Raw genomic sequence first — 20,745 nt, 5'->3', positions numbered from 1 at the left:
GGCCTTTCCCTCTCCTCATTCCTGTAGGGAAGAACCACCTCCAAAAACACCTCCACACTCTGGACTAAAGGACTCAGTGATTACTTTAAGGAAGCTAGATCTACTACAGTGAAATGAAAACACTCTACTAGATGTTACCAGGTGGCGCCGGTCTTGTACACAGTCACCTCAAGGACAAAACCCATGAATACTTGTCCAGTGATCAAGCAGAGAGTAACATCAGAGTACAGACCCAGAAGAACCCAAGAAAATGACACTGATCAAAAAACTAAACACACCCTTCCCCATGCCGCATCCCCACACCACGTGTTGTAGGGATGATAAGGGGACACTCAATGTCCAGAGAGTGACTCAAAGCTGTGTGTGGACTGTAGGACTCTAAACTCACCACAGAGCTCCAAATCCTTGTCGAAGAGGTAAAGATGTCTTGAGGGGTGGAGTGATAACACAGCGGGTAGGGCGTTTGCCTTGCATGCCGTCGTCCCTGATTCAATTCCCAGCATACCCATATGGTCCCACAAGCCACTCCGAGAGTAAATCCCGAGTACAGAGCCAGGAGTAAGCCCTGTGTTTTGACGGGTGTGACGCAAAAAGCAAAAAAAAGAGTGTCTTGACCTCAAACACCTCTGCCAGTCCCAGAGAGCCCTTGCTTTTTCTCACAAGGACTAGCATATTTCCAGAACTGTGGCTATGGCAGTGTGAGAACATGAAATTGTGTGACTTAGCAGGCGAGGCTCTCCAGAGCAGGAAAGAAAAATAGGGGAAATGCATGTCCTGGGATCTGAATCAGGATCACAGAGCCATTAGGAAGCGCTGAGCACTCGGGCACAATTATAAATACAAAAGGAAACAAAGTAGCAGGATGGAGAAACAGGAAAATGGACCCTGAGACAGTGGCTAGGGCTCGTGTTTCCCATTGTCCCATATGGTCCCCCAAGCACTGCCAGGTAGAATGCCAGAGTGCAGAGCCAGGAGGAATCCTGAGAATTTTTTCGTGTGGGCCCTAATCACTTCTTAAAACAAAACAAAACAGATTCAAGAAGTCAGACTTGGACCTCTGACACAACATACGATCCACTAGACATGGCATGAGTGAGTGATCATAGGGTACTGATCTAGAGGTACACATTGAACACCTCTTGGTATGGCCCAAAAGACAAATACAAAAAAACAGACATAATTGTGGCCTCAAGTAGGAGAAAGTTTGAGAGTTTGAGAATATGTCAGTAGCCTATTCAGGGCTCCCTTCTGAAAAAACTCAGTTGTCCATAGAGAGTGTGCACTGCTGTCACTGTAACATGTCATTGTGTCATTCTCCCTCACCTGCAGACAGTTTGTTAGACAGCGTGTCACCGTCATCTCCAGCATGTTATTCCTGAGGATCAGCAGGAGGTTCACTGCAAAGACCTGGCGGGAGAACGAGAGCCGAGAGCACCAGAGAGATGCAAAATCCCAGGGTCCTGACCAGAAGTCCCTGCTCTGGATCCAGATTCACACTGACCAGACGTACCCTCAGGAACCACCTCACAGACCCATCTGGGAAAGACACTGCCTGATGCTCCTTCCTCTCCTACTTATGCAAAAGCAAGTTGGGATCCAGGCTACCTGTGGAGACAGGAGGCCTGGGCTCAGCCCCGGGACTCCTAGCTGGGCCCCACAGGAAGGTCCCCAGAGTCTCAGGAAAGAGCTAAGGCTCAGCCCGGTTGCTCATGGCATTCAGCACCGGTGCAGGCTGGCATCAAGGCAACCACAGCCCTGTAAGTGGTTCTGCCATGGGGGCAGCCAAAGGCATTCAGCATGGACAAAACTGTATTCTCCCTCCCCCAGGGCACACAGGTATGAGAAACTTGGTGCTCTCTCCTGAACCAGGGTCACTCCTGGGCCCAGCTGGGCAAAAATACAACCCCAGCTCCATCCCACTGACCCAGGTTGGTCTGGGTGCTGAATCACAACAGCCCAGAGTCAGCACATCTGCATGAGTCTCATCCCGCACTCGCTCCTGTTGCGCAGGAATATATTTGAAAACACAGAGTGTTCTACAGCAAAATTTTCCTGTTATCCAGGTCTTTGAATAAGGACCATGATGTGTTTCTACCTGTTTACTTAAATATTCTATCTTGGGGGTCAGGGTTGAAATACTGTGTGTATTATCAGCTTGCCACTTTATCCTTTATTTATGTGACTAATGGAGGCCTGAGCCATTGACTTTGTCCCTTATTAAAAAAAGAAACACAACGAAAGCCCCTGTATGTTAAGTGATATTTTTTGCTTTTTTGGGTCAAACCCCGCAGTGCACAGAGGTCAATCCTGGCTCATGCACTCAGCAATTACTTCTGGCAGTGCTCAGGGGACAGTATGGGATGCTAGGAATCGAAGTTGAGACAGGTGCATGCAAGGCAAACACCCTACACACTGTGTTCCAGACCCTAAGTGAATTTTTTAAGTCAAAGAACAGGCACATGTGGAAATAACTCCTTCTGCAGAAAGGGAACACATCAACCCCATCCGACAATGGGGGGAAGAAATGAACAGAAACTTTCTGAAGAAAGAAATATGAATGGCACATGAAAACATGCTCTTAATAATCACCATGGAGTTGCAGATGAATACAAGTCTGAGATACCACCTCAAACCAAAGAGACTGGCACACATCCAAAAGAGCAAACGGAACAGGTGTTGGTGTGGATGTGGGGAGATAGGGACCCTTCTACACTGTTGGTGGGAGAGCCGACTGTTTCAGCCCTTTTGAAAAACAGTATGGACTCTTCTCAAAAAATTAGAAATGAGCTCCCATTTTAGGCAGCAATACAACTTCTGGGAATATATCCCGGAGAGACAAAAACGTATAGTCAAAATGACATTGCACTTATATGTTCATTGCAGCACTGTTTACAATAGTCATAATCTGGAAAACACCCGAGTATCCAAGAATAGATGACTGGTTAAAGAAACTTTGGTACATCTACAAAATGGAATGCTATGCAGCTGTTAGAAAAGATAAAGTCATGAACATTGCTTATAAGAGGACAGCATGGAAATTATCATGCTAAGTAAAATGAATCCGAAAGATAGAGACAGACATAGAAAAATTGCACTCATCTGTGGAAAATAAAATAGCAGAATAGAAGACTAACACCCAAGAATAGTAGAAATAAGTACCAGGAGGTTTGCTCCATGACTTAGAGGCCATCCTCACATGCTAGGAGAAATGACAGCTCAGACAGAGAAGGGAACACTAATTAAAGTAGTTGGAGGATCCGCTCGGGATGGAAGATGCATGCCGAAAGTAGACTATAGATAGAACATGATGACCACTCAATACCCATATTGAAAACACAACACCCAAAAGGAGAGAGAACACAAAAGGAGATGCCAGACACACAGGCGGTGTGGAGTGGAGGGATGGGATTGGGAGATGGGAGGGATATTGGGATCATTGGAGAATGGGCACTGGTGGAGGGATGAGTTCTGGAGCATCGTATGACTGAAACCAAAGCAAGAAAACCTGTAAATCTGTAATTGTACCCTCACGGTGATTCACTATTAATAATAAAAAAGAAAGCTAACAACTATTCCAAGAGAAAATAAAATAGACTCGAGACAGGGTTCGGTTCAAGCTCAGTGTGGAGCGTCTGATGCATGCATTGAAGGAAACACTGCATCCCCACAAAGCTGAGACAAACCACAAGGGCCTTTCAAAACATCTCACCATAAAAGTTTGGCTCTCATAATCAATGTATGGGTTTTTTTGGGGGGTCACACCTGGCGATGCACAGGGGTTACTTCTGGCTCTGTACTCAGGAATTTTTCCTGGCGGTGTTCAGGGAACCCTATGGGATCCTGGGAATCAAACCCAGGTTGGCCACGTGCAAGGCACCCTACCTGCTGTGCTACTCCAGACCCTCAATACATTTTTTGGTCCTTTAGTTTTGTAGTTTGTATTTTCTTAGAGCTACAACAAGCCGTGCTCAGGCATCACTCCTGAGGGTCCCTAGGGACTAAATGTAGTGCTGGGGACAGACTGTCCATCCTCATGCAAAGCAATGTCCTTCTCAATGTAGTATCACTAGTGCCCTCAAACCGTTTTTTTTTAGTTTTATTCTTTTTGGTTTTTTGGGTCACACCCAGCAACACAAAGGGTTTCTCCTGGTTCTGCACTCAGGAAATACCCTGGTGGTGCTGAGGAGATCATATGGGACTCCGGAAATCGAACCCAGGTCAGTTACATACAAAACAAAGTCAGTACCCAGCTGTACTATCACTCCAACCCCAAATTTGTTATTTTGATACAATTACCAGCTTTAATCAAATGAAATATCACATTTTTGATGTAGAAAGAGTAGAAGTTTCTTTACGTTTTGAGCAGTGATTTCACCACCCAGTGAAGCTAAGGGCCTCTACCCCAAGCATTAGGCTGTAGAGTTCCTCTCTGCATTGCCCAGTCCATCACCATAAAAATCACATTCTTGTTCTACTGAGTATCCTGCCAGCATAATATCTGTTCCCAATTTTTAAATTTTACCAGCTCACTCATAATCAATTACCTCATTCCCAAATCAAATTGCTGTAATGCCAAAACGTGAATCTGTGATTTGAGTTCTGAAATTAAATGCAATACACAATATCAGAATTTGTCTAAAGAAATGTAGTTGACTCAGGCAGTGCGGGTGAAGGACATCTTGATGGTTCTCATAATCCAAACAGGCCCACAGCAAACAGAATATGTGATGAGAGGATCACTGTAAGCAGCATGGCATCACACAGGATGTTCAGGTTTTGCTTTTTTACCAGACCCGGTGATGCTCAGGACAAGTATAGGATGCAGATTATTGAACTGGGCTGGCAAAGTGCACAGTAAGCACAGTCCCCACTACTATTACTCAAGCCCAAACTAGCTTTGTTATGGTGGCTCACTCATTCGCTGTAGGATAACTTTACTTTGTTCTTTCTCTCTTGCCATAGAGAGTTTAGGCTTATTTGATTATACCCAACACAGTGCTCTGGAATCACTCTTTCCCTTGTTTATGTTTAACCTCTTTTCTGTGCTCTCTTCTCCAACCAGTGAATCACCTATTCCCCCGGATCAGATTCTGTTAATAACCTGTAAGGTAAAATCCTTCTAAGGACACTGATCTTCTAAGTTTAATATTACTATTGTCTATCCATTACATAGATTACTTAAAGCAATGTCCTTTTTGTATAAACACTAGAAGATTGTTAATATTATGGTTTTGTAATTGGGGAGTCAATTGACTCCAAATAATATTCACTCCTGAACAACTGCTTTCTTGACTTAAGCCTCAATTGCTCTTAGTTCCTAGCACCCGAAAAACAGGGTCCTGATGAGGGACTGCAAGGACCCAGGGCAAGCTGTGTGCTACCTTGGCATCAAAATGGGCCAGGCCAAAGTGCCACAATACTTAACTATAAGCTAAGAGCATGGTCATGAACAAACTGTCATAACCCAAAAGAGATAACTGAACCAGGACCCTGCTGGGGTTAGGAAGGCTAACCTGGCCTAAGGACTTTATTCTGGAATCTATAATGAGATGTCCTCAGGAAGAACCAAACTTTAGGCTTGATATATCTCTTACTGTGCTCATACAAAATGGCATTGCTAGAAACATTAGATGTAAATTAACTACAACAATTTAAGCGGATTACTAGCTGAGGAAGAAGAAAGAAAACACACTGGAAGAAATCGAGGACATGAGCAGATACCCCAGTAATCTGGAGTAATTGATTTAGATGAGATTTTGTCCATGAGTTCATATCCTGGAGGACTGGCCCTACCTCTGATGATTGGTTAATATTCACCATCAATTCTGTATCCCCACCCTACATAATATCTATATAAATTTGGCTGTGTAAAAGTGGAAGGGGCTATGTAGATAGAGAGAGAAACAGCAGAAGCAGAGGGGAATGAATATGACCTTGGAATAAACTGCAATTTATACCAACCACCTGGCACGCTTTCCTTCCTTCACCTGCCCGACTATCACCATCTGTGGCCCCAGGGTGGAGGAAGCAGCACGAGACCACGGAACACATGTGGTGAGAGGGAGAGCCACCACCAAGGCCCTCCTTTCACATATTATTTTTTGAATATGCACAATTCAATACAGAAAAAAGCAGATGATATTTTCCAAGCATTGCAACAGTGTAGACAGTGCAGCCAGCCTGCTAAGGCACAGATGGCGGGGGGGACTAAGGGTTGTAAATCACACATCAGGATGAATAATGACAATGCCAAGAAAGTAATGTGCAGGGTCAGTTTTGAGGGAGAGTCCAGACGGGGTAATAGAAGTGTGAGAGCAGCACAGAGGCCTGGATTCAGGAGCCTGAGGCAGCCTGAGTCGGCAGCGCACATCCCATGCGCTCAGGGTACCCCACACTGCCCAGGCCTGAGGCAGGGAGGTTCCTCAGACACTCACCTTCACACACGAGTCTGAGCTCCTCTTTCTAGCCAAGAGATCACTGAAAGCTTCACTCAGAATGTCCTGTCCCCACAGACATTGAATAACAGATTAGTGATAACGCTTCTGTTGCTATAGTTCCTAACACCCACAAAGGGCTGTTTCGATGTGGGTCTTGGAATGATCTGGGGAGAGCAGCAATGCTACTAAGCATCAAAAATGGACAGTCTAGAAATGATCAAAGCACACTCTTGATGAAAGTATTATGACTTAAGGAACAGGACCCCCAAGGAGAAGGAAAAGCTGAACCAGCCTGAAGACGTAGTCTGGAATTTATGGTAAAAATCTTGTTTGCCCTCAGGCCCCGCTTGTATTTGGTCGAAATAACTGCAAGTATTAATAAGAAATAAACTTAATTGTTGAATGTATAAAACTAAAGGAAAATAAACCATAGAGATGTCAGACAGAATGTCTTCTGAGTTAATTCCCCAAGAGAAATGGCTCCATTGCAACGCTTTATATTAGTAAATGACCCTCACACATCGCTCTTCGGCCTTTTGCCTCAGATCAAGTGTAAATTTCCCTGACACCAAAATGTACTCCTTTATCTCAACCCTCTTCACATGTTCTGTAATATACTTTTAGCTCTGAATTAAATGGGCCATTTTGATCATCAACCTGTGGTCCCCCATCTCTATGTTCCTCGACTGGGGACCCCCACCCGAAAACTCAGAGGCACCCCTTGGGATGCCGGGAATTCAGCCCATGTCCATTGCTTACAAGACAATCAACTTTCCCGCTCTACTGTCACTTTAGGTCCAGCACCACATGGACGCTCTTGAGCCCCTGTCAAAGTTATCACTAAGTGCTGTAAACCCAAGAGTTTAAAAAGTCCAAAAGTAGCCTGTTGGGGGCCGAAACCTTGGGAAAGAGAACTTGGCCGTTCCCTAAACAAAGATTAGCCACCAGGATATTATGAAAATATATGCGTCACAGATAATAGCTGATCAGTTACAGAGACAGACATCCTGTGCTGGGGACAAAAAAGCACAGACAAATCATGCTCCGGCCCGTCATGTCCCCTTAGGCAAATACCCCTCGGGATCCCCTCTGGATCCCTGTTCTGGCCTGCCCTACAGCCTATATATTTTGTGCTTCTGCCTTCAATAAACGAGACCTTGACAACAGTTCCTTGCTTGGTCTCCCTCTTCTTTCTCGCCCTTGCTATTTCAGGTAGTGCCTCTTCAGACCCTGAATAACTTAGTCCCGCGGGACAGGACAAGTGGCGCCCAGAACAGGGACCTGAAGCACGGCCAACTACAGGACGGCACCAGCAACGGATTGGAGGCCCCCGTAAGATCAGTGCTGCCCGAGCGATCTTCGGAGGCAGGGAGAAAACAGGTACCTATTTTCATTTGCCATCCCATTCAGCATGGGCCATTCATTATTTAAGGAACAGAGCTTTATTAAGGAGTTCAAGAATTCATTCAGAGAAAGAGGAGTAAGCGTTAAGAAAAAAGATCTGGTAAAATTTTTTTCCTTCATTGATGTCTCTTGTCCCTGGTTAGTATTGAAAGGTCCCTCCATTGATCCCCATTCGTAGGATAAGGTCGGGACGGAACTCAGTGATCTCTTAAATAAGGGACGCGCCATTCCTGAATTTGTTTGCCTAAGGAACAGCAGTTTATTCAGGAATTCAAGTCTTCATTCAGAGAGAGGGGAGTAAGAGTTAAAAAGAAGGATCTGGTTAAATTTTTTAGTTATATTGATGCTCGTTTAATATAAGGACGAGACGGTCACTGGTGGAAAGGCTTGAATTCCCTTGTCTTGTGTGTGTGTGTGTGTGTGTATGTGTGAGTGATTGTGCAGTCTTGGACGTCCTCGTCCTTGTACTGAGTCTATGGCTCCACGACTTGGCATCCTTAAGATCCCTTTAAGGTTACGGAGTCCGATTGGGCTGTCTGCGATTCCACGAGGAACATATGGTCTAGGGTGGTGCTAGTTTAGACACTGGCCGCAAGTCACCTCTCAGGCTGATCCACTATGGCTAAGTTCCTCTCCGGCCAGACATGCATCTGAGTGGTTTGTTATGAGTGTCCCCGTCCCCGCCTTTCTTGTTCATTTCCGTTGAGTTAGAGAAACAGCCTACAAGTGTCCCTTTCCTTTCTGTGTTCTCATTTATGTAGAGTTGGCAGAAACAGCCTCCCAGTGAAGACAGTCACTGGTGGAAGGTTGAATCCCTTTGTCCTGTGTTTTCATTTCTGTGTCCCCAAGTCTGATAAGAAGATACTAGTTCCCCGCCTCAGAACTAGTCTTGACCAAGAGAGAAAAATGCTAGCATCTGACCACCGTAGGTTTCAACAAATTTGAAGAAGCTTTGCTGACTTATATTAGGATATTATTGTCTTTGTATTTTGGTCACTCTTTCTGTAAGATGAATCTTTCAAAATTGGTACTTGGTATGTGCCAGGTGAGGGGCTGCCATCACCGGCCACGGTCATGGAGCAACACTGCTGCTCACAAGGCAGTGAACACAGAGGTTTAGGACTCTCAGAGTAACCACTCGGTGCCCTGCGAAAAAAACGACCCTCTGGGACCTTCTGTTTAACTTTCTTGCTCCCTAAGACAGCAAATGAATCTGAAGGCACTTTGGCCCAAAAGACCAACGGTGGTGTTGGCGGGGGGACAAACAAACCCTTATTCGATGACAACATTTCTGGTCATAGCTTTAAAGGGCCAGGCTTCGAATAATCCGAACCAGCTTCTTTGTTGTCAGAAAGCTTCATTTTCCCCTCTTTTCTGCGGTAGGATCAAGACCCGGACATATAGGGGTCTGGGATAGATGAAGAGTGAGGGACTTAAACAAAGCTTTTGTTTTCACTTAGGGAATGAAATTCACAGATTTCTTTGCACACAGTCGCCAGGGCCATGATCCAGCCCAGCCTCAACAACCACCCCCCACTACCCCACCAAATTGTTCAGAAATCACTAGGCAATAATATTCAGCTATTCTTGATTTTTTCTTTACTCCAGCCTCAAGGAGACCCGAGATCCAAGACCCAGAAACAAGATCCTCTGTGGCTTCCTCCAATCTGCGGTGCCCCAGGAATGAAACCAAGATGCTCCACCCTATGGGCACAGATAAATACCTCACTGGTCAACCTCCACTACCTCTACTACCCAGCCACCACCAGCTCCAGGCTGCTTTCCGGACACTCGGGCCGAACCTTATGCATGATTAAAGCCCCACAGAATCAGGTAAAGCAGAACTTTGCGACATTGCACTCTAGGCTCAATAGGAACCAGAAACAAGATCCTCTGTCTGCCTCCTCCAATCTCCAGCTCCCCAGGGATCAAACCCAAAGATACCACCCTACTGGCCCCCGATAAATACTGACTGGCAGACCTCCACTCCTTTCACTCCCAGCCACCGCATGGCTCCAGGACACTATCTGGATACACCATAAGACACTACACGTTTTTATAATTTCCGCACCATATTTGATGGGGTTCAAATATGGTGTGAACCATAGAAACACCTGTAAAGCCAATTGGAGGCCGCCGTAAAAGGTTCCATCCCTCTCAGATGCCCTGGAAAGCTATCGGGAGTACCCCGCCCACACGGCAGAGCTTGGCAAGCTATGTGTGGCATAATCGATATGCGAAAAACAGTAACAACAGTGAACCTCATTCGCCTGATAACGAAAGATCCCCCAATACAGAAGTGTTAAGAAGGATGAGCAAGGAGAGTCTGATCAAATTTCAGGGACAAACTAGACTGACAAATGAAGAAGAACTAAAATGACTGTACTTGCAACGCATGAATGCTGGCATTGGAAGCATCCATCAAGGACCTGATGGTGCAAGCGCAGAAGATGAAGTATGATATCATTGGTCTGAACAAAACGAGAAGGCGTCAATCACATCAAGCCATTTTCGACACTGGAGAAGAACTGTTTCAAGGAACGTGTGACAACAGAGAAGCTGGTGGTGTCGTTGTCCTTGTCAACACGAACTTGGCCATGAGCAATGATTCATTCAAATGCCTAACAACCCGAATTGGACAATTACGCTTGAATAGATGTGGTTCACTGATGGCAGTTTTTATCTTTGTTGTCTACGCACCAACAACCAACTAGGATAAAGAAGAAATTGAGAAGATGTACATGGAGCTGGAGAAGTTCTATAAAGAAAAAACGATACCTTCTACTAGATTATTGTTGGTGATTTTAAAGCCAATATCGGAGTGAGAATGTCACCTGAAGAAATGCACATCTGGACCCATAGCTTAGAATGGAAGGAACAGAGTCAGATATTGTCTGAGTTCATCATGTTGACCAAGACCTTCCATGGTAACTCACAGTTCCAGAAGTCCAAATCTAAACATTAGACTCCCGGTGGCCAGTTGCACGACGAATTGACCACTTCATATTCAATCGAAGGTTTTGCCTGACCCATGTTGCTGTTGTCCCAAATTCCAAACGGGATCGGGCCACCGTCTACTTCCTGCAAGATTCTACTTCACAGAGTGGGTAGAAAGGACTGCAAAATAAAGGTTTAAGAAGAAAACTCCCAAAATGACCACCAACTGGGAGCTCTTTGGCACTACTGCGGCAATGTGGGAAGATGCTATTGTTGACAACATCAATGAGGAATATGAATGACTGGTTCAGCACCTCCATGACTACAAGAGTGGGAAAGCCACAAACAGATGCCTGTCTTCGGAAACTCTCGAGCTCACCAACGTGGTTTGGCACGAGCCTCAGGCCATCACAGCCCAACATCAGAGCTCGCACATCTTTGCAGAGAAGAGATAAGGAAGACCTCAAAGAGAGAAGTGCAGTAGTGTTGGCCAATGCAGTAGAATCTGGGAAAAGTACTCACAGTGTTCACCTGTCCTTCTCCAAATGCAAGACCAAGATGACTGTCCTCTGACATCATGATGGATTCTGCACATCTTCCAGAAGGGCAATGTAGAGGATTATTCAGACTTCTACTCAGATCTCTTCAACAGCCACGTCCACCTGACCACATACCAAATTCTGCAGGATGGATATGCCATACCCAACGTCCTCCTTCCGAATCCAACATGTCATTTCGTCGGTGAAGACACATACTGCACTTGATCCAGACAATGTGAGAAGAGAACACCTGAAGAATCTGCTGACAGTACTCATCAGTACACTGGCTCAACTCTTCACTCACTACCTGTCCAAATGCAAGATTCAATCCCAATGGAAAACCAGCAGGACCATTCTGTTGTACAATAAGAGAGACATCCATGACATCGGCAACTATCGCCCAATATGCCTGTTGTCCATCGTCTACAAGTTGTTCACTTGAGTCATCCTGAACTGAATAGGCAGAACACTAGATGAAGGACAACTATGCGAGTAAGCCGGGTTCCAGAAAGGATTCAGCACGATCAACCTTATCCATGCAGTGACCCAGCTCATTGAATTTCGTGAGAGTTCAAGATGCCACTCTGTCTAATGCTCATCAATATAAAGAAGGCCGTTGATTCTTTGAGACGGAAGCGGTCATTGAAGTCGTAGCCAAACTGCGCATTCATACTCAGGACATCAAGATTCTCCAGAGCTGTATTATGGATTCGCCACCAAGGATCTCACCATTCTACAAGGATGTGATCATTGACGTAAAGAGAGGGGTTCTGCAGGGTGATACCATTTCAGCGAAACTCTTCAGTGCCACCCTGGAGAAAGTCATGCGACGACAGGAATGGGAAGCAATGGGACTGAAGATAGATGTTGGGCAACTACACCACCTCTGCTTCTCTGATGAAATCATTCTAATAATACCAAACATTAGCCAAGCAGTACGTATACTGGCTGCTTTCGACCGCGAGTGTGTTAAGGTTGGACTGCAGCTGAATCTCAGCAAAACAATGTTCATGAAAAATGAACTAGTCCCTGATGTTCCATTTGCTCTCAACAGAACAAACATCTCCGAATGCATCAGCTATATGTACCTGGGTCGAGAACGCAATATGAGGATCGACTTGGTGCCACAACTTCGCAGGAGGAAGAAAGCAGCGTGTGTCACCTTCAAGAGCATTGAAGAACTGGTTAAGAGGACAAGAACCTCCCGCTCCAGGCACATCTTTTCGACTCCACCATTCTTCCTGCACTAACATCTGCTTCAGAGACCTGAGCCCTACACAAACAGGATGAGAACATTATTTGGGTATCAAAAGAGCTATGCTTGGAGTATCACGTTTCACCAAATGAGAGGAGGAATCCGGAGTTCTAGCCTCCCTCAACGATCAAGAATAGGGTGCTTCTTTGTATGCAATTTCCTTCTTTGGACCTTGCTGATTGCAGTATTGTGTCTCTCTGAACGATGTCCATCATTGTAACTATGATATGTCTTGGGGTTTTTCTGTTAGGGTCTCTTTTAGCTGGCACTCTTCGGGCGCCTTGAATCTGGATGCCCGCATTGTCTAGCTGTGGGAAGTTTTCCGCAATGATTTGTTTGACTGTGTCTTTTTCGTTGGGGTTGGTTCCCTGTGGTTCTGGTAGTCCAATGATTCTAATGTTGTTCCTCTTGAAATCATCCCCTAGGACTCTGATTCTGGCTAGAGCTATTTTGAGGTCTCTTGCCATGGTTTGTTGTTGCCTGTAGGCCTCTTGCAGCTCATCTTCAAGCATACTGATTCTGTCTTCGGCTGCAGTCATCCTATTGTTGAGGGCAGCCAGAGAGTTTTTGATTTCATGTACCGAATCCTTCATTTCTTTATGAAAGTTTTTTATTTCTGCTCTCATTTCTTCCCGTATTTTGTCGGCTGTCTGTTGTATTGTTTCTGCCAGGTCTTCCTTAAAGTTGTCTATCTTTGCATTGAGTTCATTGAACATGTTGAAGATTTCAACTCTGAATTCTTTATGAGAGAGGTCAAGTTTGTAGGAAGCGCCCATTGAGGTTTCCGGACTCCTTTGATCGTCCTCTGCTTGCACTGGGGATTTTCGCAGTTTCTTCATGTTGTTCTTGTGGTATGAAACAGGGCCCCTGAAGATGGGTATCCCTGTTTCCTTTTGTTGCGAAAAAGGATTGTGGATAGGCTCAGTTAATAGTGGTTGCCTTTTTACTTGCCGTTTGTAGAATCTGGTCTCCTACTAAGATGTTTTCCTTCAATCCTTCTGTGAAGTGTTGTGTTTTATTGTCCTACTGCTTGCGAATAGCTAGGATGTTAGTCTTGGATAGGATGTTGAGGAAACTATCTGCCGCCGTGTGAGCTTTGGCCGCCGGTGACGAGGCCACGCCCACTTTTCTTAGGCCACGCCCCCTGCCGATTATGCCACGCCCCTTTCCCACAACCCAGCAGCGGTCAAAGCGCGGGGTGGGTCCGGAAGGGCGGGTCGAAGGAGCATCACAGACTTTTGCCGGAAGACAGAATGGTGGCGGCGCTTGGGGTCAGCGTGCCGGCCACTCGGCTGGCAGTCCACAGGGGAGGGAAGCGCGGGGTGCTCAGGGCTGCGGAGCAGGCTGGGTCCGGAAGGCTCATTTTTTATTTTTTAATTAGTGAATCACCATGAGGGTACAGTAACAGATTTATACATTTTCGTACTTGTGTTTCCCTCACACAATGTTCGAGTACCCATCCCTCACCAGTGTCCTCCACTACCAGTGAACCAAGTATCCCTCCCAGCTCCGATTCCCATCCCCTCATTTCGCCCCCCCCCCCGCGTCTGTGGCAGGGCATTCCCTTTGTTCTCGCTCTCCTTTGGGGTGTTGTGGTCTGTAATAGGGGTATTGAGTGGCTATCGTGATGAATCTATAGTCTACTTTCAGCACGCATCTCCCCTTCTGAGCGCGTCCTCCAACTACAGTTTACTTGATGTTCCCTTCTCTATCTGAACTGCCTTTTCCCCCAACGTGTGAGGCCAGTTTTCAAGCCATGGAGCTCCTGCTACTTGTTTCTACTATTCTTGGGTGTTAGTCTCTTATTCTGTTGTTCCACAGAGGAGTGCAATCTTTCTATGTCTGTCTCTCTCTTTCTGAATCATTTCACTTAGCATGATAGTTTCCATGTTGATCCACTTATTTGTAAAATTCATGACTTCATCTTTTCTGACAGCTGCATAGTATTCCACTGGGTAGATGTACCAGAATACCTGTTCTCGGGCACTCGGGTTTTTTTCCAGGTTCTGGCTATTGTAAACAGTGCTGCGATGAAAATCTAAGTGCAGATGTCATTTCGACTATACTTTTTTGCTTCTTCTGGATATATTTCCAGAAGTGGTATTGCTGGGTCAAATGGTAGCTCAATTCCTTATTTTTTGAGGAGCGTCCATGTTGTTTTCAAGAAGGGCTGAACAAGTAGGCATTCCCATCCACACTCTAGAAGGGTCCCTTTCTCCCCACATCCCCTCCATTAGCGATTGCTTTTGTTCTTTTAGATGTGTGCCAGTCGCTGAGGTATGAGGTAGTATCTCATGGTTGTTTTGTTCTGCATCTTCCTGATGATTAGTGATGAAGAGCATTTTTCCATGTGCCCTTTGGTCATTCCTATCTCTTCTTTGGGAAAGTTTCTGTTCCATTCTTCGCCCCATTTTGTGAAGGGGTTGGATGTTTTCTTCGTGTAGAGTTCAACCAGTGCCTTGATATCAACCTCTTATTGGATGAGTATGGGGTGAATATCCTTTCCCATTCTGTAGATTGTCTTTGTATTCTTTCTGGTCACTGTATCTTTTGCGGTGCAGAAGCTTCTTTGTTTAATATAGTCCCATTTGTTTATCTCTGTTTCCATTTGGTTGATCAGTTGCGTGTCATCTTTGAAGATACCTTTAGCTTCAATATTGTGGAGGGTTTTGCCAACATTGTCTTCAATGTACCTTATGGATTGTGGTCTGATGTTGAGGTCATATATCCACTTTGATCTGACTTTTGTGCATGGTGTCAGGTCGAGGTCTAAGCCCATTCTTTGCATGTGGTTGTCCAGTTATGCCAACACCATTTGTTAAAGAGGCTTTCCTTGCTTCACTTCACATTTCTTACTGCCTTATCAAACATTAGATGATCATACATTAGGGGTTGTTTGTAGGTATATTCCACCCTGTTCCAAGGTCTGCAGCTCTGCATTTGTTGCGGTACAAGGTTGTTTTAATGGTTACCGATTTGTAGTAAAGTTTAAGGTTGGGGAGGGTGATGACCCCCCATCATCTTTTTCCCGAAAATATTTAGCTATCTGTGGGCATTGGTTGTTCCATGTGAATTTCAGGATAGCTTGATCCATTTCTTTGAAGAATTTCATGGGTATCTTTATAGGGATCGCGTTGCTTTTGGTATTAGGGAGATATGTGCTTCATAGAAACTGTTTGGGAGAGTTTCTGTTTTTTCAATTTCCTGGAAAATCGTGAAGAGAACTGGCAACAGGTCCTCTTTAAATGTTTGAAAGAATTTGCCAGTGAATCCATCTTGACCTGGGCTTTTGCTTTGGGGGAGACATTTGATTACAGTTTCAATTTCTTTGATATTAATGGGTCTAATCAAGTATTTCAGGTCTTTTTGGTTCAGTCTTGGGAGATTGTAGGAATCAAGGAATTCATCCATTTCTTTTAGGTTCTCTTGTTTTGTGGCATAGAGACTTCAAAGTAGTCTTTGATGATTTTTTGATGATCTTTTGAATCTTATTGTTTTTTCTGTTGTGATGTCCCCTTTTTCATTTCTGATTCAGTTAATTCAGGTTTTCTCTCTCTTTCTTTGTGAGTCTTGCTAGCGGTTTAGCAATCTTGTTCATTTTCTCAAAGAACCAGCTCTTGGTTACATTGACCTTTCGGATTGTTTTCTGAGATTCCATATCGTTAATTTCTGCTCTAATTTTTAATATTTCTTTCCTTCAGTCTGGTTTGGGTTTCTTTTTCTGGTCCTTTTTTAAGATCTTGAGCTGTGAAGTCAAGCTATCTATGTAGGCCCTTCCTTCCTTCCTGAGGAGTGCTCGCAGAGCTATAAATTTTCCCCTTTAGCTGCGTCCCATATGTTTTGGGAGCTCGTGTCTTCATTCTCATTTGTTTCTAGGTCTCCTTTGATTTCTTCCCTGATTTCCTTCCTGACCCACTCATTGTTCAACATTGAGTTGTTTAATTTCCAGGTGTTTGATTTGGTTCTCCGCGTCTGTGCTTGGTTAGCTTCTATCTTCAGCGCATATTGGTCTGAAAAGATGGTCGATACAATTCCTATTTTTCCGATTCTACTGAGGTATGTTTTGTGGCCCAGTACATGGTCTACTTTGGAAAATGTTCCGTGTGCACAAAAAAAGGATGTGTATTCTTTCTTTGGGGGGATCTAAGCTCTGTATAGGTCTATTAGGCCTCTCTGTTCAATTTCTTCTTTCAAAGTCAGTGTTTCCTTGCTAAGTTTTGTTATTGTCAATCTATCCAGAGGTGATAAGGTGGTGTTGAATTCTCTACTATTGTGCTGTTAGTGATGTCCTCTTTAAATTCTTTTAGGAATAGTTTTAAGTATTTAGCTGTCGTTCATTAGATGCGTATACGTTTAAGTGTGTGATTTCCTCCAGTTGTACATATCCCTTGATAAATGGAAAATGACCTCCACTGTCGCTTCTAATCTATTTCAACCTGAAGTCTATGTTGTCAGTTACTTTTATGGCCAATCCAGCTTTTTCGAGGGAGTTGTTTCCCTGCAGAATTGTTTTCCATTCTTTGACTTTGAGTCTGTGTTTGTTCTGACTGTTCAGGTGTGTTTCTTGCAGGCAGCAGAGTGTTGGGTTTCGTTTCCAGATCCATTTTGCCACTATGTGTCTCCTGATAGGTGAATTTAGGTCGTTAACATTGAGAGATTTTTGTCATGGAGTTTTGTGTTATCTTTCTGTGGAGTTTGTTGTTCTTATGTGGTTCTTCCTTGTCTTATAATAGCCTGTTTAGATCTTCTTTTAAGTTTGGTTTTCAGTCAATGCAGTTCCTGAGCTGTTGTTTATCCGAGGAATAGTGTGTGGTTCTTTGAGTTTGAGTGAGACGTTAGCCAGATAAATTATTCCTGGTGAGGCATTCATTTTGTTGAGTATTTTCACTACGTCCCACCATTGTCTCGGGCTCAGAACGTTTCCTCTGATAGTTCTGCTATAAATCTGAGGGGTGCTCCTCTGTACGTGATTTTTTTCTTTGATCTTGCTACTTGCAGAATTGTGTCTCTACTCATAGCATCTGTCATTCAAACTAAGATATGCCTTGAAGTCTTTTATTCGGGTCTCTTTTTGCTGGTAGACTTTGGGCTCCTTGGATCTGGATGCCTGCCTTCTCCAGCTCTGGGAATTTCTTAGTAATGATGTCTTTCACTGTATTTTTCATTGGGGTTACTTCCTTGTGCTTCTGGTACTCCAATGATTCTTTTTTATTTAATTTTTTATTATGTCACCATGTGGAAAGTTACAAAGTTTTCAGGTTTAAATCTCAGTTATACAATGCTCGAATACCCATCCCTTCACCATATTCCACCACCAAGAATCCCAGTATAGCTGTTCCTCTTGAAGTCATCCCCAAGGAATCTGATTCGCTCTATAGCCATTTTGAGGTCTTTTCCCATTATTTGCTGTTGTCTATAAGCTTTGTGTAGCTCATCTTCAAGCTCACTGATTCTGTCGTTGGCTGTAGCCATTCTATTGTTGAGGGCACTTACTGAGATTTTTAATTCATCTACCGAATCCTTTTTTTGTGTGACTTCTGTTTGTAGCTTTGAAATTTCTGCTCTCATTTCTTTCTGCATTTTTTGGTGGACCATTCCTATGCTTCATTTAAGTTATTGGATGTCTGTTCCATGGTTGCTTGGAGTACATCGACTCTCCTGAAGATTTCCTCTCTGAATTATTTATGTGAGAGGTCATAGATGTGAGTAGCCCCTGTTGAAGTTTCTGGGATCTTTTCTTCTTCCTCTCTTCGTGGAGGGGATTTCCGCTGTTTCTTCATATTGTTATGGAAGTATATAGTTGGAAATTTGTAGTTGTCTATTCCTATTTCCTCTTGCTGTGGGTGGAGGGGAGCTCTGTTTGTGCTATTGCTGATGGCAGCCTTGTTCCTATTCTAGAGTTCTTTCTTACTTACAAGACTCTTCCTGATTGATGTGGGGCCTCTCGTGAAGGATTAAGGCTATGTTCTTCTTTAAAAATGTTTTGCGAAGCTTCTATCATTCACTGATAGTTTTTCTGAAGTTACAATAAGCTAATGGGCTATTTGGCATAGAGTGATTGAGATGGATAGGGTGATTTTCAAACACAGGCCATACTTATTATGCTAAAGCAAAAAATAATAACTGCAACCATAATGACCTTGGCTCCCAAAGGAGGCCACGCCCCCTTTGAGACCACGACTCCTGAGATAATGGTCACGCCTCAGTATCCTCTTGGGATTACGTGGAAAGGGACGGTAATAGGGAGCCAGGCAGGGAGGCGAGGTGACAATGGGCAGATGCTGGATGATGAGCCTGGCCAGACAGGACGCACAGGAACAGACTGGAGCCTGGGGGGACGTAGTGCAACTTAGAGATGACCGCTGGACTAGAGCTGTTATCGACTGGATTCCACAGGTTGTCAAAAGACCATGTTGACACCTACCTACAATGGTCAGACTTCTTTATCAAAACCCTGAACAAATGTTCTGAGGCTCTTTGTGTTGCTGGAGCGAGCAGATACTATTGGGCTACACTAGCATGTTACATGGACAAAAAGAGACGTTACTGGCGACTACTCAAGAAAATCGAAGATCAACAGGATAACAAGTGATACAAGTGATTTCTTTACTCAATCTTTTCAGGGACATCCTCAACTAGTGATAAGGTAGTGATAAGGACTTATTTCTGACTCTGTGCCCAGGGATTACTACACACTGCGCTCAGGAAACCCTCTGGGGTACTGTGAATGGAACTTAGGCCAGCAACTTGCCAGCTCTACCATCTCTCTGAGCCACAATGTTTGTTTACATCTCACTGAACTTCCAGTTCTTGAGTAGCTTCACCTGTTCATGTTCACACAGTTACAGGAGTGAGGTGAAACCCAGTGAACCACGTGGACCAGAGTGGCGTCAGGGTTGGCCAAGAAGGGGGCTCAGAGATTGGTGATGACTGGGAAAATATACATAAAAGTAAAATTCCTGTGTGTGTGTTCAGAGCCTTTGGTGCTCTCTACTTACTCCTGGAGAGTTGTGATCAAAACCTCTTCAAAAAGTGCTCAACATTGACAATACAGTCAAGTCAAAATGGTTCTGTATGGATCAGACACATGAATGGAAAGTCTTGTCACCACTGTGCAGCTGAGAGGTCTTTTAATAGTTTAATACTAGACTATCCAGCAAGAATGAAATTCTTCAAAATTTAAATCAGTGAGCAAGAACAACAATACTGCAGGTGTATAAGAGACAACTATAGTCTCTTCTTCAGACATGTTGACTCATTGGTCAGCAATGATGATTTGATGTGTGTTATAGTAAGAATATTAAGTTTAGTTAGCTTGCATCATATGGGTTGCTGTGGATCAAACACTGTTCGTCACCTGCAAGACAGGTGCACATCCCTTTGTAATTATAGCTTTGTTATGGGCACATGTGTTCACACTTTAACATAAATGAGGAAGAATATTCCTTAGCGTGTGAGAGAGAGAACAGCATTTAGCCTATCTTCCATGCATAAGGGTGAAAGAGGCTAATCCCTGAGCAGCGCCCAAAGGAACCCCTGAGAACAACCAGGAATAGCCCTGAAGCAACACCAGGACAACAGGGGGAAGATGAATTTATTAATATAATGAAAATTATACTTGTGATGGGAGGGCAAGACAAGCCTGGTGACAGAGAAGGCAGGTGGGGTTTCAGCTGCTCCAGAAAAGGGCGCCATGACACTGCAGGCAAGCAGCTAGCAGTAAGGGTAAGACGAAAGGAAGGATCCCGAATCTCATGGATGCATATCTGATGAAGCGAAGAAAGCAAAGCTAAGGGGAGCAAAGGGGAACGCGAGTGGAGTGTAAAAATCTGAATCTGAGAGCCCTAGAGATCTGGGGTCAGCAGCGCATGAGCGATTCTCACACTACCCAGGACCCAAGCCAGTGAAGGACTGAAGACCCTCACCTGGAAAAGTCTCTCCTCCTTGGTCTCAGGGCTCCAACTTACAGCCAGCTAATCATAGGCCTATGTGTCTTGCCACTTTCTTTTCTACCAGTCTCTCAAAGCCAGGCTCTAGGTGCGGAGAGAATGTTTTTGACGAACCCAGTGAATCTGTGATGCAACTGGAATCAGTTCAGATAAAGGAGTGTAGAGGCTGCTGCTGCAGTGGTCTGTCACACAGTAGGGACTGCGGGAAGAAATCCTGATGCAAA

General features: G+C 44.4%; 1 protein-coding gene across 1 annotated transcript in view; it reads right to left on the bottom strand.

The window, feature by feature from the left end:
* LOC105943237 (zinc finger protein 208-like) overlaps positions 1 to 20,745 on the bottom strand; it is a 286,674-nt gene that overhangs the window by 197,864 nt on the left and 68,065 nt on the right.

This window comes from Sorex araneus, chromosome 2, assembly GCF_027595985.1.
Source record: "Sorex araneus isolate mSorAra2 chromosome 2, mSorAra2.pri, whole genome shotgun sequence".
NCBI lineage: Eukaryota > Metazoa > Chordata > Mammalia > Eulipotyphla > Soricidae > Sorex > Sorex araneus.
The sequence above is the reverse complement of the archived record's forward strand: the minus strand, read 5'-3'. Positions and strand labels throughout refer to the sequence as shown.